Below are 24,715 nucleotides of genomic sequence, written 5' to 3'. Positions count from 1 at the left end.
CATTTTCTTTTACACTACCAACATAAATAATGCCGAAAATATATTTTTTTTTAATTTGCATTACAAATAAATAATCAACGTGAAAATAAAATATATTGTTTTACTGTGTACGTTTTCAGCGTCCCAAGTGTTTTTTTTTCGAGTTTAAATTATAAGAGATATCAAAATTTGAATTTAACTTTAAGTATTATGGTATGTTCAGTGCACATTTACCTATAAGTATGGCAAACCACTTATAATCCAATGGCTGTAAGTTTTTTTTTTCCAAAAATAAACAATTCTAAACAATTATATAAATAATATATATATATATATATATATATATATATATTTATATATATATATACTTCTCTCTATCTCTATATCTACTATTATATAAGTCAGTTTGTGTGAGTGAGTTCTTTCCTCATAGGTTCCAAAACGTCTGAGCCTATCCTTTTCAAATTTCACACAAAGGTAATTTATATGTCTGGCAGTGTTCTTAGATATGTTTTGTACAGACTTTCATCCAATAAGTATCGAAAACCGAAAAAAATCTGGTCTTGAAAATAATCTTTCTCTTATGGATAAAAAAGAACTTTTACAAGGAAATATTTTATGCTACACCAGCCCATGTAACGTAAACTATTCCCCTGTAAAAATTCTTCTTTTTTATATATAACAGAAAAAAGACTATGTTTAAGATCGTCAAGCCCAAATATCAGCTGACATGATATTATAAACAAACACGGACGGAATTTGATGAAGGACATTATTATTATTATTTTTTATTTAAATTTTTTTTTTGTGAATTAATCTACCAAGCAAATTATTCCTCGTAATATATAATCTATATATATAAAAGCGAAAATGTGTGTACATATGTATGTATGTATGTTTGTATGTATGCATGTGTGTTTGTGTGTTTGCTAAAAACTTTCGACAGACGGAACAAAAATTCACAGACTCAGTATCATATTGAAGCTCCATCCTTCGCCAGAAAAATATCGAAAAATTGGCCAAAAACATTAATTTTTTCACCCCCCAAATCAACAATTTTCTATAGGGGGAGGGGATCAACAAAAACCGTCCTCTCATGACGACGACCGGTTCTACGCATGCGTCAGATGACGTCATGACCTGATTTAGTTTAAATAGTTGAAGAACTGATTAAATTTTAATATCGAAACAGGCTTATTGAAGCCATTTTTACCGTTTTTTTTTGTTTTAACGTTCGTTTTTCTGTTTTCTTTTTTGTTTTTTTACATTTTTACATTTAACATCGTTCGTTTGCCTTACGTTAGTTTTTTTGTGTTTTTTTTTTGATGTTTTGATTAGCCCCCTCCCCTGGGTACCCCCTGCTTTCTGTTTTCTTTTTTACTTTGCTTATTCTTAGGTTTTCATTAACAACCACACACACCTCCAAACATTCGGGCAACGCCGGGTACCACCCTCCCCCGCTAGTCTATATATATAAGAGCAAAAATGTGTGTATGTATGTTCGCTTTTTGTGTATGTCCAAGAAAGGCTTTTTTCAGAGAAGCGGTCAGTCGGCTCGCAACTTCTTAAAACTTTTTATATCACTTATAAATTGTAATATCTCCGAGTTAACAATTAATTAAATTATTTTTCTGAGATTTGAAGAGCAATTATTCAGCAATATTAAATATTTAGGTACGCCATTATTGTGATGTTTAATTTGTAATATATTTCAATTTAATTTTTATCATATTAAACACTGTTTAATTTTATGATTTGTTTCTTGTAAAAAAAAAAAAAAAAAAAATATATACCCTCGCTGAAAAGCAGATAAAACTAGCTGATTAAATTTGAAAAACTTCTGGGGAGCCAACCGCTTCTATATAATTCCCAAAATATATAGTGCGAAAATGGTGGGATCCTTTTACCGCTTCAGAAGATATCTCACTACTGATGTAATTCCTTATCTATATAAAAGCCAAGTACGTCCAAGGATGGAATACTGCTGCCATATCTGGACTGGAGCTGCTAAAAACAGCCTATCCTGCTTGACGGAGTACAAAATAGACTTTGTGGCTTAGTGGGGGATGCTCTTTTCTCTTCGCTGCAACCTCTCTCCCACAGAAGAGACGTTGCGAGCCTATCTTTGTTTTATCGTTATTTCCACGGCAAGTGCTCGTCCGAGCTCCAATCTCTGGCCCCCTCGCCAATCTTTCACGATTAACACCCGTCTAGCTGAAACCAGTGTCAGTAATTTCCCCAACTCTTTATCTGTGCCTAAATCAAAACGTAGATTCCATGAACAAAGCTTCTTTCTTAGAAGGGCACGCCTGTGGAATTCTCTTCCGTTTTCCTGTTTCCCACCTGACTACAACTTGGATGTCTTCAAGTCCAACATAAACAAATTCCTGATGAACCGCTCCCTTAAGTAAGAGACTTTATCAAATCTCCATTACTAACGATTAATACAATACTATCCCATTGATTACTGTACATGCAATAACCCTTATCCCCGAGTGGCTTCTGGGCCTTGATGAAGTGGTGACCACCCTGTAAATAAAAAAAAGAAAAAGAAGAGAAACCACGGAATTTTTATGTAGGGTAGGAAGTTAAAATATAGTGTTTTTCTTTTTTGAAGATTTTTTTTTTTTTGAAGATTATATTTTTTTTGAAGATTTTTTTGTTTCGAAAATTTCAGACCGAAAAAGTTAAAAGGCTAGCGATTTTCTGGGTATTTCTTTTCCCTGATCTAGAGATTTAAAAAAAAAATCTGTTAGCAACACTGGAAATAATAAAATCTCAGCAAATCATTTTCGAAAATCGAAAAAAATCCGATCTTAAAAATAGTTTTTCTCTTAAAAAAAAATTATAATTTTTATAGGGGAATATTTTACATTACACTGGCAAAGTGAAATAATAAAATCTCAGCAAATCATTTCTTCTTACAAAACACGATTTATTGTCATCAGGAGATATAGCTCAGTGGTAGAGCATTCGACTACAGATCATATAATCCCTTGTTGAAGCCTGATTTTACCTCACCATTTTATTTTAATGTTTTCTTATTAATAAGTTCAATTTACTATAAAAGAAGACATACCATTTACAATCGTGGATAAATCATTTCTTTCTTTGCACATTTTCCAACAAAATATTAATCAGAAGTGACTTTTCCAGGGCATTCATCGTCAAAACCAAATATCAGCTAAACAACAAGCACAGACACAATTTGATGAACGACAATATCATCATTATTTTTTGTTTTATTTTCATTTTTTTTTGAGAATTAGTCCACCAGGCAAATTATTCCTCATAATATATAATAATCAATAGAGGATTAATTCTATAATAATACATACGCAATCTTCATAAATTAAAATGTCATATTTAAGCATATTGTACGACCGGGCAACGCCTGGTAACCGGCTAGTATATATATAGAGAGAGGTTTGAAGACTGCTTTCTTCTGTGGAAAGCAACCATTCATTAAGTCGCCTGACAAGGGCTTCTGATTTTAACCGACCATTTGTCCGAAACATTAGCATGTCTTGTGTCACGACCATGTAAATTTGTTTATATTAATAAAAATATATCTCTATATATGTATATTGATGTTTAAGTCGTTTAATCAACATGTTTTTTGTATGAAAAATGTAAATATTTAATAATTTTTTAATGCATATGAAGATTAGTGATATGGAACCGTTACTACCCACTGCTGAACTCTTTTAAATTTCCAAATGCTATGTTAGTTGAGAGCCAAGTACTCTCGTCGATATGGGACTCCAAAAGCCTAGCTTATGACACCACTTTTCTCTTGTTCCATTTGCAATATATCTTCAAAACCTATACTGTGATCCAACTTATCTCTCGTCGTCTCAATCTGGATCCGCAAAAAGAAATTCCAGTTGATTCATATACTAACAGGCATCGAAGTTTCAAGACGACAATACTCATGCAAATAGCTCAGTCGATTTACATCAACAAACTAAAGGAAATTCGAGGAAACTACACGCCAAAGTTCAGTGGGTTTATACATACATAAACTGTCGAATTAGACAAACGTCCTTTTTCGGCTCTAGAGCTAATAAATGAAGAGGTTGGAAAGAGCAGGTATCCTGTTTAAGACAGATTTCAGTGAGTGGGCTGCACCAACAGTCTATGTGAGGAAGAAATCTAATCAAATTAGTGTTTGTGCCAATTTTTCAACAGGGTTTAATTAATCCCTAAAAGATCACCACTAATCCCTCCTGAGCCTGAGGAGGGATACATTAAACTCAATAGTGGTAAAATCTTTTCCAAAATAAATTTATCAGGCGCATATCTTCAAATCGAGGTGGAAGAAAATAGTTCTGAGCTATTATGCATAAACATGCATAGAGGCCTTAATAAGTTTAACGGACTGGCTTTTGTGGTCAAAGTTGCATTAAGCCATAACACAATAGAAATCTTAAGCAATTCGCAATTGTGGACCCGTGGCATAATGGCTAAAGTACTAAGTAAAATTCAGCTCTAAGTGACACATCTGGACGTTGAAGATTCAATATTTTCATGGTAGGTGCTCGACTGAGCTTCAATCAATGGTTCCTCCCTTGTCAAAAACTTCACCACAAGAACTTGTCTACCTACAAGCAGGGTAAATAATTTTCCTATCTCTTTCTGTGGAGGTCATTTTAAAGTGGCGTAAACTTTAGATAGAGTTTTGGAAAAAAAACACATGATTTGATCAGTCAAGAGTGAGAGAGAGCGGATCGAGTTTGGGTTGAGAGAGAGAGAGAGAGAGAGAGAGAGAGAGAGAGAGAGAGAGAGAGAGAGAATCAACGGACGGTAAAGGCTGAGGAGTGAGGGTGGGGAGTTGTATGTTTTGGTTTTGATTCTATCTGATGGCACCCAAGTTATATATATATATATATATATATATATATATATATATATATATATATATATATATGCATATATATATATATATATATATATAATTTTAGTTTTGATCTCACTACTATATAGTAGGTTCAATATAATAATTAATAGAGAATTGTCGTTATAATAATAAATACATAATTTGCATAAATTAAAATATCATATTTAAGCGTATCTTACAACTGGGCAACGTCGGGCGGCCTACTAGTTACTTCTAAAATTAAAAATATCTTTCAAAAAATGTTTATTAATTTTTATTAGAAAAATTAGCAGAAAGACCTTCCTCATTGATCACGATTGAATGAAAAATCCTGTATTCTTACTTTCCAACCTGTTTATTCTCATATTTTCCATTTTATCATATAGGAGATGCTTATTGGCCTTAATCTTGAAAAAAGATTAGGAGGAAAACAGTCAGCAGGAATAGATTTCCACAATCCTACAGTTCTTGGAAACAAGTTATTGGAATAAAAGGCTGTCTTACAATGAGGTATCAAAACAGCGAATTGATGGAGACAAACAAGGAATATGTCAGACAAGAAGAAGAACACATTTCCCTGGCCTTTGGGACAAGATCAAAGTGTATTATCTGTTCTTTAGATGCTACACTTCAATTTCTTGTTCTCTGTTAGTGGAGGAGAAATCCTTCACAACTGAGACAATTTTTAATTTTTGTCTCTTTTCTCCACATTAAAAAACGACCCTGGTGTCTAACTCTGTCCAATGGGGAGGCATTGTAAATAGGAACATCAGGTCTGTGAAAGAGGTTGCAGAGAAGAAGAAAAGTTGGGCCAATCAGATTACAAATGAGACAGAAATTGAGCAGCCCAAATATTATAACAGTACTTCATTTATATACGGCCTGATAGATTTGTAGAGATAGAGCATAGCCTCAAATGTGAAAAATAGAACAGACTTTACAAGCAGAAAAAAAACAGTGATTCTAAATGTGTTATAAAATGTGCATGTTATCTAATAACTCTTTCTTTGACGGACTATTGTCCTCAGATCCAATAATGTCTTAATAGTCCGTCACTCATCTAGTGTTTTATTACATACAATTCACAGTACATTTATAACGACATACCTGTTGCTGCATGGCCTTCTGCCTTTTGACCACTGCCTGAAGGATTTGTCAACGTGTTGGGGAGCTGGGTAACAAGCTGCATGCAAGACAGACACAAGACGATGTATGTTTTTATATATTGGTTTATTTCACTCTCAGGCATTTCATCTTTCGTAGCATGGAGTGAAATCAATGATCTTGAACTTGTGGCGTTTCTCTGCATCCATTTGGGGATCGTCGCCCCACTTATGGGGAGACCTGTTGAACCCATCTTGCTTCCTCGATGTCTCAAAACCAATTCACTAAACTTAACATATTCAAACCGGAACTCTTGACACGTCATGTCCGATCCCCATTCGGATACTTCCGGTGCAGACTGATCAGTCAACAAAGTTTGATACATGTCACAACATGACCTTTTGATCCTTTCTGCACCTGCATACTCTCTCAACTTATCGTTTTCCACGAGTCAATCCCTGTTATTTACTCCACTAGACAGACAGACAGACAGACAGACAGACGGATAGATAGATAGATAGATAGATAATTGAATAAATGCCTTCTACCCGGTGTTGTCCAGCGTTTACCTAACAATAGTAAGATATGATGAGAAAGAAGTTGATTTCTCCCCAAGAATTACCTATATATATATATATATATATATATATCTGTCTGTCTGTCTGTCTCGCTTTATCCACAAAGACGCTTCTAAGCTGGAATTGAATCAGCTCAGACTACTAGTAAAATTGATAACAATATTACTTTAAAAAATAACAGGTAAAAAAAAACAAAAAAAAAAAATTAAGATTTAAATAATTACGAAAACTACTTTTTAATATACGTGCCTCCCTTTCCATAAAGAATATTATAATCTGGTAGAAGTACGGCCGGAAAGAAATAGTAGTGTATTTGTTAAGAATATTACCTTCATTTAAAGTATGCTTTTTAAAAAGTACTAGCACGCTGCTCGGCATTGTCCGGTTGTAAAATACGTTAAAATATATTTATATTTATGCAAATTTCGTATTAAATTTCGTATTACAATTCGTATAAAGCCAATTCTCTACTGATTATTATATTGTACCTAATATATAGTAGTGGTTTCAAAAATGAAAAGTATATGATTTGGGTGCCATTAACTAAAATCGAAACCAAAACATTTAGCACTCCAATGGTAGTTGCCAGCATATGATCTAAGGACAGATGGACACCCAAACTTTAAAAATTAATGCAGTTTAATGTATATTTGCACATTAAATATTTTACCAAAATAGAGATAAATTTTTGAAAATAATATTTTAAACTATTATGGTATCGTTTCGTCATGCAATTATGAAGTCAACAGCGATAATGTTATTATAAAAGATTATGTATTTGAGGAGATTAGTTAGGGTTAATAAAATTAATTTTCCTCTTGTATGTGAGGACGTATATAGTAATTTTTAAATATATTATTAACAGTTAAAAAATAGAATTTGTCAATGTTCTGCAATCTAAACTGTTTTATTTTGACAAACACCACTGCCACAAAAATAAATATTGAGATGGATAGATTATATTATCAATGAAATCGATTAGAATTTTAGTTTTTTTACTCACGTTCAGCCCTAACAAGGCATATCGCAACTTGGATGTAAGAGGCTAATATTTGGGATCATGTCTCGGAAAGATTAACAAGATGTTGGTTTACGTTACATTTAAACTTCTGTATATCAGTACAGTCAGGGAAGCAGGTAGCAGGAAGGGAATTTCAAAGTTTGGCTGTTCGAGAAAAGAAAATATTAGAATAGAAAGCTTTCTGGTATTTAGGGACCTCAACAGTAAAAGGATGAGATTTTATTGCTAAGCGGGGTTGAGCACATTTCATTAAAATATTTGTAAAATAGGCACAGAGATGCAACATTGTGGCGATGGGACAGGGATTGGCGCTTAGTTGACAAAGTGGGACCTATTAGATTGAAAACTCTTTTTTAGGCCCTATCCCAGAAGGAGAGGCTAGTGGTAGATGCACCAGCCCAGATGTGGCAACAATACTCCATGCATGGACGAATTGTGGCCTTGTAGAGATACAGGATACTCTCAGGTGTGAGTAGTCTTCTTTGCAGTAGCTTTTGCAATGTCCTCTACGTATTTGTTCCAGTTCATATTGCCTGCAAATGTTAGGCCGAGGAGTTTGAAGGAAGAATTCTCAGGTAGGGTGTTATTTGTCATGGATATCGGTGGTTGGAAAGGTGTTTTGTAATTGCTAAAGGAGACCAACTTAGTCTTACTAGCATTAAATGTTACCATCTTTTTTGCGGCCCCATTCCCCTACGGTCTGGAATTATGACAGCATCGTTAAATTATGTAATGAACTCAAATAAGGTTGTTATTATAGATTGCATATGTTGAGGCGAATAAAATTAATTTTCCTTTTATATGTGAAAAAGTATAGAGTAAAAAACTTAATACATTTATTAAAAGTAAAAACATAGAATGTTTGAATGCTTTGCGACAGTTTTGAAAAATAAACCATCTTATTTTAATTGCTGCAAAGTTCAATAATCGAGTTGGATAGAATAAATAATCAATGAAATCAATTTGGATTTTAATTTTTCCAGGTAAAGAACACAGAACTATAATTAACTATAATACACTGGCTAGTCAGAATCAAATATTAAGAAATATTAGCGCATTTGCTTAGAATGTTAATTTCATTTTAAATACACTTTTTATAAAGTATTACAAAAAAAAATTAATTTTTTACCAAAATAGAGATTTATTTCGAAAGTAATATTTTAAATTCTTTTGATATCGTTTGGTCGTTAAATTATGAAACAAACTCATATAATGTTGTCATGAAAGAATGTGTATAAGAGGAACGAATCAAATTATTTTTCTCATGTATATGAAGATATATATATATATATATATATATATATATATATAGTAAAAAAATAAAACATTATTAAAAGTAAAATAAAAGGATATATGAATGTTTTGCAAGCTTTTTGAAATCTATCCGTTTTTATTTAGCTGACAACGGTGCCACAGGATAAATATCGAGATGGATTGAATATGTAACTAGTGAAATCGATTAGAATTTTAATTTTTCCTGGTACAGAACACAGAGTGATGATTTTTATATAATACATAGCTAATTAGAATCAAATATTGATTCATCAAATGCATTGTTACTTAGGTCTAACTAGGGAAATCGACTAACTTAATTTTATATATTAGATATTAATTTATCAAATACTTTATTATTATTATTATTATTATTATTATTATTATTATTATTATTATTATTATTATTATTATTATTATTATGAACTTTTGTTAGTAAAATCTAAATTAAATTAAATAAATAATTTTATTTTAATCAATGAGAAGATTTCTATGAAAAGTGAGTAGACAAATCTTTATAAAGACTGCTCCTTTCCCCCCATACAACCATTACCATTTTCCATCGGCAGGAGACAAACATTTGTATCTTCCACTATTTAAATAGATAGACATTTGTAGATAATTGGACAGATACACAGAAAAATTGCTGGAGTAGAATAGATAAATGGATTTCTTTTTGTTGTATATGTATTTCATTGAATGCCTGTGTGTTAATTTATCCATATTAGTATGGTAGTTATAAATAAAAGTGTTCGTATCAATGTCGGAAACTCTTTTATAAATTAATGTTATTCAAGAAAATAATTGCTACCAAGTTTTATATTTGGTTTTTATTCATTTAATTCATCACTTCAGAAAATCTCCAGAAAATTTTTATTTTTTTTATAAAAGTCCCCGTGTTGCTACTTGTTTAAAAGCTAAACAACAAACACCTAACCCTAACCCTAACTCTAACGCAAGCTGCATCAGAAAACAGTGTGAAATATCCATGTTATTGAAAACCATATTGCAACTCAGGTTTACACATTTTTGTTCTTTTTTTAAAGGAAAGAACTGTTACATATATTTAGATTAATGCAAAGAATTCTAAAACGAAGTAATTATAGATTCCGATTTCTTCATTTGTAATAATATCAGATATCATTACTTAATACCTCTGTTTAATATAAAAAGAAAACAGGGAAATTAAAAATAAAAAAAACTTAGCGATAGCAAATTAAAGAATTTCTACGTTTTTTTCTCTCTTCTTATTCCTGTATTTCATGCAAACCTATTAGATGGTTCAGAAAATAATGAATGTTTCTAGGAAGGAACGTTTATGATTTAAACTCATAGGAGGTCCGTTTAGCCAGACTTTTCACTGTGTCAAGTTACTTTAGATAGTCCAGAGACTGTTAAAATACTGACATTTTGGTTTTGTCAAGAGTGTATAGCTCTTCTCTATTTTATCGTTCTGAAGGACCCGTGACGTAACGGTTAAAGTACTAGGTAAAATTAACTTGTAAGTGAAACTCTTCTGAAGATTGAAGGTTCAATCCTCAGTGCGGGCGATACCAGAAATACAATTACGAATTATTTAAGGCTTTTACCCGGTCATGGCTTACGGAACGAGAGCATGTTACTTCCATGGATTAAATGAAGTTTTCCGTTCAAAATTCCGTGCTGATTCCAGAGTGCAGCAGCAAAATTCTGGAGTTTGACAAGATCCATCAAATGAAGGTCGGAGGTTACATCGATTGAATAACACTCAAGACAAAAGCAATAAATAATCGAAATAATATATAGATCTTCTCCACCTTGTTCATCTTCAAACAAGGTGATTTCTAAACCACTATAATATAAGAGACAACGAAATGGAATTTCATTCTATATTCAAAAGGCAACTTTATTTGTCATCTTCGTTAGTAGCATGTACAAGAGAGAAACGGGTTAGTAGGTAGAAGTGTTCTTGTGTAAAAATAAATTTAATATATTGCCGATTTGTTGAAGAGAGAAGTTCCGTTTACACATGTTTATAGCTAGTAGTCGTCGGGACGAAGGAGGTCGTTTAAAGGAGAAAGAAAGAGCAAAGTCTTCAGTGCATTTCCGTGTTATAGTAGATGTGTTTGTTTATTTGTGTGTGTGTGTGTGTGTGTGTGTGTGTATCGACAAGAGCAGTTCTGTAGCATGATAAATAAAGTTAGTTTGGGTACTGCACGTGGAAATCAAGTTAAGTCTGCTGTCCGGCAGGGTCAGGAGGAAAGAGGAGTAAGAGTTTCAGATTTCGCCTTTTATGTACTCGGTCATGTGATTGAGAGCTGGGTTGTGATTTGATAAGCCAGGGAGAAAATGGATTTCAAATCTCGAGTTGTGAGAATTAGCACCTGCCTGTGATTATAACGAGTTTCGATTGCTACACCACCTTCATACTTTGCATTATTTGAATTTTTTGGACTACTGTTCTTATCTTGAGTATTAGTTTCACAACGTTTCAACCGATGTAACCACCGACTTTCTTCAGATGTATCTTATTGGACTCGAGAATTTTTCTGTCGCACTTGGGAATATGCACAAAATTTCAAATGTAACCTTTTATTTTGTCCATGAGAATATCATGCTCCCATTTTTTTAGCTATGATATGGTAGAACTCTTCAGGAATTTGCAATTGAAAACCCGTGGCGTAATGTGTAAAGTATTAAGTAAATTTAGCTCTAAGTGATACTCTTCTCGAGCTTGAAGGTTCAATCTTCAGTACGAGCAATACCAAGAATATTTGCATGGTATGTGCTCGACTGAGCTGCAATCAAGGTTTCCTCACCTGTAAGAATTTCACCACAAAAATATCTCTAGCTACAACCAGAGTAAATAATTTTTATTTTCTATCTCTGTATATCTTAAACAGAACAGAAAAACTTCCACGAACAGAGTTTCTTTTCTAGAATTACCCATCTGTGGAACACGGTGATGCAAGGCTACTTTCCAGCTGACTACAACATAGTCGTTTTCAAGTACAATGTGAACAATTTCTTGTTGGGCTGTACTTTAAAATAATTAAATTCTGCCCAATTTCAACCAATCACCGTTCACTTTACAAACTCATTAACCCTTATCCTCGAGTGGTCTTTGCACCTTCATAAGCAGTGACTCTTTAGGAAAAGACAAAGCAAACAAACCTATTTCTATATATAAAAAAGAGTATGCCATACTCACTCTAGTTGAGTTGAACCAGCTTCCTCCAAAAAAGAAAGTTTCAAGGGAATATAAAATTTATAAGTGGCCCCCATTCGCATGTGTATCCCGGCCAGAGCAGATGAGGTCTTTAGTGTTTTTGCAGTTCTTGCAGGGAAATGTCAACGCCACCCAACAACATCGCCTAGTATTTCCAAGTGGTCAGCCATCTGGTACTGACCAGATATAACGTTTCTTAACTTTGGTGATCTAACGAGTGTGTCACGTGATTATGTATTTAGTTTCATCCACTCAGATTGGCTCAGAACGTTCTTATTTGTTTTTATTAATTCAGTTAAGTGACTATTATTGTGATAGATTGTCGAATCAGATCAAAGACAGCAATAGCGTAAGCATTTTAAAACATTATTGGATGATGTATTTAACAAAATTTGATCTGTGTATTCATTTTTTATGTTGTCATCATATTCGGTTTACCGTCTGTTAGGTTTTTGCAGTTATTGCAGGGAAGTGTTAACGTCCTCCTGCATACAGTGCCTGGTATTCCTGAATGGTCACCCATCTGGTATCATTAAAACATCCGAAGCCAATGAGATGCATTTTTCCAAATTTATAAAAATTGTTGTTTTTAATCCACCTTGAATTTTTCTTATAAAAAAGCTAGATTGTTTTTCTTAATTGATGGTTGAGTCAAAATCTATGACAAATCTATATCACCTCAGCCCCGCCCCCTTCCACCACTCAGAAAGACCTTGGAGCTGCTACCATCTCAACTCAATCGTATACACTCATAAGCATACTTACATAAACATTAACGAACACACAAACTTATTAACTCTTTCATTATCGTCTGCTCTTCTAAAACTAATGTGTACAAACTTATTTACTGAAATATTCGAAACCTACACATTGATGAGCATGCTTCGGTTAGCTAGTTACAAGTAACTAGAGACCTCTTCAGGCGATATTGCTTATACAAACGTAAAGCCTGTACACCTGAAGAGGTCTCTAGTTACCTAATGAACACTGACCAAAACACTGACCGAAACATACTCATGAATATGCAGCGACATATATGTAAAACAAATAAAAAGTATATCTTGCCCTACTTTGGTATTGAGCACTCTTGTATGAACTTCGTTAAAATTCGATGATGGCTTCACCTCTGGAAACTATAAACCTGGAATTATATACTGACATGATAAATAGCAAACGCTATAAATAAATATTTGAAGTCTAATTTTTTTAAACCAAATTGACTGGATAACATAAAAAAGATTGATATGTCGCAAGAAAAAAAAAACAAAAAAACGCACACACACACAAAAAAAATAATGAAAAAGTAATACAATCGACTAATGATATCTTTAAAGTGTCAATAAAATATTATCATGTTATTAGGGACATATTAAGAATATATATGTGAGAAGGTTGACCCCTCCCCCATGATCAATAGGTAATGATATTCATCTCACTTGATATCATTGAAAGATTGATTTAAACGGCTCATAAAATAAATACTTCATCGAAAAGGAAATAATTACAGACCAAAATGGCACATCATAAGTGTTAATTCTACTTTGCATCCATTAATTGCTGAAATAATTACTGTTATCTGAATCCATTTCTAATAATGGTGAACACAAAAAACTAATCAACATTTGGAATCATTTTGATGATTGTCTCCCCTTTCTTTTCTACAAACTTTTCAGTTCTTTTGCTACTTTATTCTATAGGCAGTTCACTGAAGCGAACACGATTACTATTTCATGAAGACCACCAACCCTAGCCCTAACCCTAATCTTAACCCTAACCTGATCATGCCTCTGCACTTAATGTTGTCTTTCACATGAATGGAGTAAAAAGTGGTTCGTTAATTTGAACGCATCCAAAACCAAGCTTCTATCTTTTCACCATAAACGCTCTGATCCCGACTTGACCGCAATTGATATGAATGGCTCTTGTCTAAAAGAGGCCCCTGTTTCGACAAACGTCTGGATCTGATCTTTACTCCTGACTTACATCAAGACTTGAAGACATTGCCAGGGTTGCGGGAAAAATGGATGCATCATTTTACCGCTCCAGAAGATATCTAACTTCTGACGCAATCCTTTTCCTGTATAAGAGCCAGATATGTCCTAGAATGGAGTGCTGTTGTCATATCTGGGCAAGAGCTGCTCGGAGAATCTTTCCTGCCTTGACAAAGTTCAAAATCAGCTTTGAAATCTAGTAGGTGATGCTCATTTTTCTTCCTTGCAATCTCTTTCCCACATGTTAAGTGCTCGTCTGAGCTTCAATCTATTGCCCCCCCCCGCTTGACAAACGTTCAGAAAACACACTCGTCTAGCTATAGCAACTATCATCAGTTTCCCCCATTCTCTATCTGTGCCTAAACTGTAACACAAATTCCATGAACAAAGTTTCTTTCCTAGAATTGCCTGTCTGTGGAACACTGTTTCACTGGCCTACTTTCCAGCTGACTACAATATAGTCGTCTTCAAGTCCAATGTAAACAAGTTTTTGTTGAGCCCATAACCCCCTAATTGTCCATAACGACTCCATTAACTATTCATATGCCGTTATCCCGGTGACCACCATATATTTATTAACCTTTATCCTCAAGTGGTCTTCTGGCCTTGATAAATGGTGGCTCCCATGTAAAAAAAAATGTTCTCGCCAATTACTGTAAGACTCTAACCTTTACCCGACTAATTTTGATGGCGGTCTTCAGTTAAAGAATGGTCTAGGCATTGTTTTGATAACTCCTCCGATAAAAATCAGAGTCGTTAAGGTTCTGTGCATGTGAAGCACATTCTGGTTCACACCTCTAACTGATGAGACAATCATCAAAGTATCCCCGCATATCATTAACCCGTGATAAAAACAAATGGGGATAGAACTAAACTTATTTTTCTATATATCTATAAAAGTGAGAATGTGTGTCTGTGAGAACAACTCTCAACCTATATACTCAATGAATGTTTGATCTACAGACTTAAAATTTGGTATATAGGATAGTCGGACATGTAGAAAACTTTTTAATCGTTTTTTATCTCGAAAAAGGTGCTGCTAAGGGGTCAAAAGTGAAAAATTAATACTTTTTATCTGTTTGTCAACTGTTTCATGACTGCATGCACAAATCGTTCACATGACAGCTTTCTTATGTTAAGGACAAGTAGGTTTGAAAACACTTTTTAAAAAACGTGTCCAGCTGGCCTAGTGGTTATCGTATTTGACTCACTGTCTGAAGGTTTTGGTTTCGATTTCAGCTCGTGTTTGTTTTTACTTACAAGAAGTTAACTGTTTAGAAAAGACATAATACTTGTATGCACATGTCTCAGTTTGTTTCCGCTTTTTTTTTTTTACTTCATTTTTTTTTTTAAAGAAATTTAACGTTACATCTGATATTAGGCAACGCCGGGTACATCTGCTAGTATCAAATAAAGTTGGATTGCCATCAGGAATGTGAATTTTACTAACGATTCCGAGAGTGACGTTTATTATGTGACAATATCATTCTCCACAGTAACCTCAGAAAGCTCAAGGTTGGTGAAGTGCAAGGGTTGTTCTAGAAGTAAAGCCTCCTATTTTTTCCAGCCTTAAACAAGCAAAAAAGATTGATGTGACATAAAACAAAACAATCAATTTACTAAATCAATAAATTTTTTGATTTATTAGTCGAACCATGTTTTGTATAATCATTTTCATTCTTTTATACTAGCGCACAGCTTTTGTAAAAAACGAGTAAAATGTGCATGGTCCCCCTGTGAGTGCACAGTGAACGAGGCATAAAAAATGACTAAGTTCAGCATTTGCCCCACCCCCCATTCAACCCCAAAAGTCCCCAGGGGATGTCAAATCCTGGTGAAAATGAACAAACGGTGCTGTTTTAGGGTTTAACATATGTAAATTTGAGTTCTGCACCATGCAAAAAAAAAGAAATGACTAAGTCCATCATTTACCTACCTCCTCCTCCATTTAGCCCCAAAAGTCCCCAAGGCCTTAACATATTTGAATTTGAGTTCAGCACTATGCAAAACTACTAAATAGACATAAGCAGAAAATTTTGGACAAATATGGTAAAATAGTCCCAGAAATGGAGTGTTTTTATTAGCCCTAAAAGAGACCCTGGGGCACACCCAAGAGTTATCGCGAAATATAGACAAACAAAATTATATAGAAATCAGTTAGCTACAACTTTTCAGAAAGTTTTTTAAAAATCCAAGGCATCAATTTTTTTTAATAAGCACAAAAGTGTCAATTTTAGCCATTTTAACCTGAAAGGCACCTCAGGGTGGGGTGGGGGGCAACCGAAATTTTTCTTGAAAATCCATTCATTACTTTTTTACTCATATCATGTTTAATGTTTGTGGAAAATTTCCAAAATTTCCAAGCTGTAGTTATTGAGAAATGTGCGGACAGACGAACGGATGAACAGACGAATGGGGGTGGGGGTACCAAAAATTATGTACTCTTCCTCCCGAAAAAAATGCTTCAACGGTATTCACATTCACTGTTTATCTAGATTTGTTCACTAAAATATTCATATTAAAATAAAATGATGTCAGTAATTTAATTTTTCAGATATAAATTATTATTACCAATTCTGATAACTTAAAGAAAAAAAAAAAAAATCACCACTGACTTTTGATGCGCGGAATTTTTTTTCAAATTCATTTTAGTAGTGAAGTAGTTGTTGGACTTGCTATTCGTAAAATTATAGAGTTATATCCGTGATTTTTCAGATAGTAATTATCATTTAAAAAAAAATTTATTTTTTTATTTTTTTCATTACATTTTCACCCCAAATAAGGCACATTGCCACTTTGGTGTAGGGGGCTACTATCAGGGGCAACAACTACTGAGGTACTATGTTGGGATTTGGGCATCAAGATGTCGGTTCACGTTACACTTGAACTTCTGCATGTCAATACAGTCGGGGAGCAGGGACCTGGAATGGAATTCCAAAGTCTAGCGGTTCCGGGGAAGAAACTACTGGAGTAGAAAGATCTTCTACATCTAGGGATCTCTACTGTGTGGGGGTGGGATATAGCTGCCTGTCGGGTTTGTCGAGGGTGTCTACGTCGTGGGGGCACAAGTGCCTGCAGTTCTCCAGAGCATTCACCATAATAATACTTGTAGAACAGGCAGAGGGATGCAACGTTTCATCGATGGGACAGAGGCTGAAGCTTAGATGCCAGTTCAGGGCCTATCAGATTGGCGACTTTCTTTTGAACCTTGTCCAGGAGCGAGAGACTAGTAGCAGATGTACCAGCCCAAATGTGACAGCAATACTCCATACATGGGCGAATGATGGCCTTATAGAGGTACAGGATACTTTTGGGTGTTAGTAGTTTTCTAGCATGGTAGAGAGAGCCTACCCTGGCAATGCTTTCAATGTAATTGTTCCAATTCATGTTTCCTGTGAACGTTAGGCCAAGTAGTTTAAAAGATGTACTTTCAGATAAAGAGTCACTGGCCATTGCTATTGGTGGTAGAGAAGGTTTCTTGTAATTATTGAAGGAAACCAGTTTAGTCTTGGCAGCATTGAATGTGACCATCCATTTTTGTCCCCATTCCACTACAGATTGGAGGTCATCCTCTAGTGTTTTTGCCATTTCTTTAGATATGTGTTCATTTGTTTTCCTGTCATGCCTGTTATAGAATGTGGTGTCATCAGCACTCGGAGGCAATTTTGTTAGGGAGGTCATTTATGAATATCAGGAACAATAGAGGTCCAAGGATATACCCCTAAGGCACTCCCGCATTTATATCATATTGTTTAGATGTACGACCGTCGAGAACAACCTGGATTTTTCTCTTATCTAAGAAGGATTTAATTATGTTAAGTATTCTACCAGTGATACCGTATGATCTAATTTTCCTGAGGAGACCCTCATGCCATACCCTGTCAAAAGCCTTGGATATATCTAGAGCTACCGCTCTGCCCTCCCCCGCTTTGTCCAGTGAATGGTATATAGGTTCAGAGATTACAGTGAGGATGTCTGCTGTGGAATGGGCTTGTCTAAATCCATATTGTTTGTCAGTCAGAAGTTTAGCATCTGTAAGGTGACGAACTAGAGCATGGTTAATTATGGTCTCTAATATTTTGGTGAAAAGTGAAAGGAGGCTAATGGGGTGATAATTTGATGGGTCAGTTCTTTCACCAGAATTCTTGAATACTCGTACCACAGAAGCAGTTTTCCAACAGCCCGGAAAGCAAGATTCATTAAGGCATTTGTTGTAGAGTTTGGAGAGAACTGGAGCTACTTCGGCTGAGCACTTTTTTAATAGCACAGCTGGGATGAGATCATGCCAACATGCTTTTGAAGTATCAAGGTTTTTTATGATAGCATGCACCTGAGCAGGAGTGATTGGAAGGGTCCAGCGTGGCATCTTTCTGCAAAGGAAAGTCAGACAGGGGGTGGTTGGAAGGGTTCAGTGTGGAGTTTGAGACAAACCGACTGGCAAGTATGTTAGCTTTGTCGGTTGCTGAGCAAACAACCTCGTGATTGTTCGTTAGTGGGGGAATTGTTGATTGCCCATTATTTACTACACTGTTGTAGATTTTCCAGATGTCATGGGTTCCTAATTTTTGTGCTCTGATGCATTTTTTAGTGGTTTCAGTAAATTCTCTCTTAGTTGTTGCTATTTCTTTCTTAACGTTACTTCTAGCGTCTATATACTTCTGTCTATTTGAACTAGACTTATGTCGGCTAAATCTGTGGTATGCATGCTGCCTTTGAACAATGGCAGTTGCGCAAGTAGAAGTAAACCATTGGGGAGAGTGAGGCTTGCTATAAAATTTCCGCATGGGAACATGTGCTTCAATTGCTGTTTTGAACCATTCAGTAGTCTCATTTGCACACTGTTCAGCAGGAAGAGAAAAAATATTTCCCCATGGGGCATCTCTGATAAGATCTCTGATGGCTTCCCAGTCAGCCTTTTTAAAATATCGTTGTTTTGAGTACTGGCTCTTCAGTTTTGGGTCTAGAGTTTAGGGCGATTTCGACCATTATCACTGCATGATCAGCGTTCCTGAGTGGGCTGTCAACATTTGTTATACAATCATCGGGAACTGATGTCAGAAACAGATCTAGAAGTGATGCGTGTTATTCTTGCTGGTCAGGGAAACGGGTTGGAAACGTAACCATTTGTGATAGGGAGTGAGATATAATGAAGGTATGTGTTGTGCTGCCTGCTGCATCTGTGTAAGAGAATCCAAACCAGTTTTTGTGGTGGACATTAAAGTCACCAAATACATGTACTTGTGCACTAAAGAAAAAAAAAGTATTTCTTTCAAGCAGAGTAAGTTTGCTTCGCTATTTGCTTCTTCGCTTCCACTGTAACATAGTGCAGACGATTATACACAAAATCCACAAGCAAAATGACGTCACGGTAAAGAGAAAGACTATTAAAAAAAGAGAGCATATTTGAGAGAACGATCATGGATGACGTTCAAGAACACGTTCAAAGAGCTGATCATGTGAAGGAAGTCATAGTAGTAATGAGAGCATGAAGAAAAAAATTTTATTGCAGAACAAAAAAAGTTGAAATTCTTTTCTAATCTTTGCTTACTTTGCGACTGAGACTACAACGTGTTGGTTTCCTTTTAATGTCACACCACTTGTAACGTGAAATTGATGTCCTTTGGTCATTAAAGGTACGTTTTTACTTGCTAATTTTGCATGACAGTAAGGAAGGGCATATCTTTATAGATACGAAAGTCGTTCCAAAATAAAGCCTTCTAGTTATTTTTTTACTCAAAAAGTTAAAGAGCTACGAAAACGGAACTGGTATCATTAAAATGCGTGACCTTCTGTGCTTTATAATTTATATTTCTACATAGTCACCACCATTCTCAATACACTTTTGCCAGCGATGAATGATGGCTGTGTATGGGTGTGTGGAGCATGCTTTGTCATATGAAGGTTAGTCCAAAAGTAAAATCACATATATTTTTTTTAAATTAAAATATGTTGAAGAAGTACAAAGACATGAGTGGTACCATTAAAACGAGCGACCTTTTTATGTCCCAATATTTATTTTTCTACATTGTTGCCACCATTTTCAATGCATTTTCGCCAGGATGATGACGCATCTCTGCTTCTGACACACGTCCATGACAGGGGTTGCTTTCTTAGAGTTTCACACCATCAGTATCTGCAACGGAGAGATGAAACTTTCAGGTTATGAATGCAAAGTTCAGTCATCATAACAATGCAATTTGCAATCCTCTCTGATTCATTCGAGCGAAATAAAAAATAGGAGGCATTACTGTTGGAAACCGCAGAAGAAGCTATAGAGAAACTAACTTCTTACCATCTGAATGGAGTGGTAGTTTGGTAGGTACGTAAAGCTGCTCATTTTCCATTAAGTGAAGAGGCTACACTGTTATTAAATTCCTCATTACATGGAGATTTGGAATGGAGTCTGGCAGAACATTGTCACCAACTGTTAGGAACTATGGAGATTTGCTAGAATAAAAGGATCTATGTTGCAATGTTGCAATAGTGCAATGTTGCAATGTTGTAATGTTGCACTGTTGTAATGTTGCAATAGTGCAATGTTGCAATGTTGTAATGTTGTAATGTTGCAATGTTACAATGTTGCAATGTTGCAATGTTGTAATGTTGCAATGTTGCAATGTTGTAATGTTGCAATGTTACACTGTTGCAATGTTGCAATGTTGCACTGTTGCAATGTTGCACTGTTGCAATGTTGCAATGTCGCAATGTTGCAATGCTGGAATGTTACACTGTTGCAATGTTGCACTGTTGCAATATTACACTAGTGCAATGTTGCACTGTTGCAATATTGCAATATTGCAATGTTGAAATGTTGCAATGTCGCAATGTTGCAATGTTGCAATGCTGGAATGTTACACTGTTGCAATGTTGCACTGTTGCAATGTTACACTGTTGCAATATTGCAATGTTACACTGTTGCAATGTTGCACTGTTACAATGTTGCAATGTCGCAATGTTGCACTGTTGCACTGTTGCAATGTTGCACTGTTGCAATGTTGTAATATTGCACTGTTGCAATGTTGTAATGTTGCAATGTTGCAATGTTGCAATATTGTAATGTTGCAATGTTGTAATGTTACACTGTTGCAATGTTGTAATGTTGATATGTTGCAATGTTGTAATGTTGCAATGTTACACTGTTGCAATGTTGTAATGTTGCAATGTTGCAATATTGTAATGTTGCACTGTTGCAATGTTGCATTGTTGCACCGTTGCAATGTTGTAATGTTGCAATGTTGCAATGTTGGAATGCTGGAATGTTACACTGTTGCAATGTTGCACTGTTGCAATGTTGTAATGTTGCAATGTTGCAATATTGTAATGTTGCACTGTTGCAATGTTGCATTGTTGCACCGTTGCAATGTTGCAATGTTGCAATGTCGCAATGTTGGAATGCTGGAATGTTACACTGTTGCAATGTTGCACTGTTGCAATGTTACACTAGTGCAATGTTGAACTGTTGCAATGTTACACTGTTGCAATGTTGCAATGTTGCAATATTGTAATGTTGCAATGTTGCACTGTTGCAATGCTGGAATGTTACACTGTTGCAATGGTGCACTGTTGCAATGTTACACTGTTGCAATGTTGCACTGTTGCACTGTTGTAATGTTACACTGTTGCAATGTTGCACTGTTGCAATGTTACATTGTTGCAATGTTGCACTGTTGCAATGTTGCACTGTTGAAAAGTTGCACTGTTGCAATGTTACATTGTTGTACTGTTGTAATGTTGCAATGTTGCAATGTTGTAATGTTGCAATGTTACACTGTTGCAATGTTGCAATGTTGCAATATTACACTGTTGCAACGTTGCACTGTTGCAATGTTGCAATGTTGCAATGTTTCACTGTTGCAATGTTGCACTGTTGCACTGTTGCAATGTTGCAATCTTGCAATGTCTCAATGTTGCAATGTTACACTGTTGCAATTTACACTGTTGCAATGTTGCAATGTTTCACTGTTGTAATGTTGCACTGTTGCAATGTTTCAATGTTGCACTGTTGCAATGTTATACTGTTGCACTGTTGCAATGTTGCAATGTTGCATCCCTATGGCTGTTTTACAAAAGCTTTAATGGAATGTACTTTAATGAACTCATAGAACTTGTGCAGATATCTTCATGTGCGACTATCAAAGGCTGCTGCAACAAACGTGGACTCCCTCTACCGTGCTAGAAAATTTAGTAACACCAGAGAGTATACTGTATCTTTACAAAGCCAGAAGTCGTTCATGCATGGAGTATTGTTGCCACATATGGGCTTATGCATCTACCACTAGTCTCTCACTCTTAGACAAGGCCCAAAAAATCTCCAATCAAATAGGTTCTGCACTATCTACCAAGCTCCAACCCCTGTCCCATCATCACAATGTTGCATCCCTGTGCCCGTTTTACAAGTATTTTAATTAAATGCGCTCTAATAAACTCATATGTCTCCCAACGTACACACACCTGACAACTAGAAACTATGGTGATTTGCTAAAATAAAGGACAGGCAGAACATTTTAATAGAAATTCAACGACGACCAAATCGTTATATTGTCGACTGGTTGAGCGAGAGAGTAACAAGAGAAGACCCAAAGTAAAGAATGCGGCGAAAAAAAGACTCGAAATAGAGAACTATTAACACCAGCGATTGGCATTTTGACTAGGAACAAAGTGCAGTATCTGTTCCGAAACCATATTTAATCTTTTCTGTTCTCATTCAGAGAATAAGAAATCCAGTGAAATATAGGAATGTAACAAAGTGGTGCGCTAGCAGTGTCAGAAATTTCGTGAAAATAGTGAATAATTCCACCCCATCTTTCCAAGCTTATAACTCCTCGAAAAATGTAATTCAAGCCCTAATTTTTTTTTTCAATTAAAGGAGCAAGGACCAAGGTTTTATTAAAAAAAAAACAAAAAAACAATGTGTTTTTTTTTTAAAAAAGGTTTTAAACTTCGGACTTTACTGGTAAATTTCTAAAAAAGGGATTTTTTTTTGTTTTAAATTTGAATATATTATTTATTGACCTTTTCTCTTCAATTTGTGATATATAAAACTATTAAACATAAATTAATTATTTACTTTTTAATAGACATTTCAAAATGAGAGGCGTGAATTATTCGACCCCCTGTCTTTCCAAGCTTATAACTCCTCGAAAAATGTAATTCAAGCCCTAATTTTTTTTTCAATTAAAGGAGCAAGGACCAAGGTTTCATTAAAAAAAGGTTTTAAACTTCGGACTTTACAGGTAAATTTCTAAAAAAGGGATTTTTTTTTGTTTTAAATTTGAATATATTATTTATTGACCTTTTCTCTTCAATTTGTGATATATAAAACTATTAAACATAAATTAATTATTTACTTTTTAAGAGAAACTTGAAAATGTGTGACACTTACACAAATGGGGGAGGGCGTGAATTAAAAAAAACGTTTGTCTAAAATATTATATTCGGTTTATTGGAAAGAACATAAAATTTCACATTGACCCTGAAAATATCGTAAAAATAGAATCAATAGAAAAATTTTGATAGATTTTTAAAGTTTAAAAATTGAAAAATATTGAGTTCGGAAAATTCATTACTGTTTTTAAAAAAAATATTTCTATTACTTTTAAAACAACTGTAATAGTTTATTTTGGAAGTATAATCCATAAAGAAAATAAATAACCCACCTTTAACAGAGAAATTACGAGATTTTTATATTTTATTCGCAGTTTCGTGTTAGGGGTGTCAAAAATTCCTACAAAAATTCTGATACTGCTAGTGGTGCGCTCTCTTTGTAAAATAATGTGTATAGACGTGTGTGAGAAAATCATCAGCAGCCGTAGGATAGCTGGCTAATGAAAATATTAGCAGCGGAATCAGCTGTTAAAACACTTATGTAAATTGGCAAGTGTGCACGTGGTGCCGTCATGGGAAGAAGGAGAGAAAAAGAAAAAGAAAAAAGAAGGACATCACGTGGTCGAGAAAGAGAAGCAAAGTGCGCATCGAGAAAGATCGATGTATGAAGTCGAGGGTGAGAGAGTGCTGGCTAAGGCTGGTGTCAGTTTTTTTTTTTTTTTGATGGAGGTCACCACTTATCAAGGCCCGAAAACCACTCGGGGATAAGAGTTATTGCGTGTACAGTAATCAATGGGATAGTATTGTTGTAATCGTTAGTATTGGAGATTTGATAAAGTGTCTTACTTAAGGGGGCGTGCAGTTGGCGGGGACAAACACTTTTAAAAAGCATAATATTATATGGTACAGTGTTGTAAAATACGTGTGTGCAGAAAGACTTTGGAAAATAATGAAATGCGTTGTTTTGGAAGAATAAATGCATTTTATTGGCAATTAAAAAAAAAAGAGTTTTTTAAATGCCGAGTCAGATTTTTATTTCTTTTCTTTTTTTATTTATTTGTTCCTTTGTGACGATATCAGACAACGTGTGGGTCGGAAAGGTTTGAAGTGTAACGACACAGTTAAAAAGTAATGCCACCATTATGGAAATGATTTGAGAACTTTTAATTATACAAAATAAAACAAGTTTTTTTTTGTATAAAAAATTTTGCAAATTTTCTTATTTTTCTAAAATAAATCTGTAAATTCTAAAATTGCCTTACAATCTTTACATGAATTAAATGTCTTATCAGTTAGCTGAATTATAAAGCAAATTTATTGTTTGCACAAATAGGATGTGATTGGGTTTAGTTAAGACTA

Source organism: Euprymna scolopes, chromosome 20 (genome assembly GCF_053919585.1).
Source record: "Euprymna scolopes isolate OS-2025 chromosome 20, ASM5391958v1, whole genome shotgun sequence".
Lineage (NCBI taxonomy): Eukaryota > Metazoa > Mollusca > Cephalopoda > Sepiida > Sepiolidae > Euprymna > Euprymna scolopes.
This window is presented reverse-complemented; position numbering follows the sequence as displayed.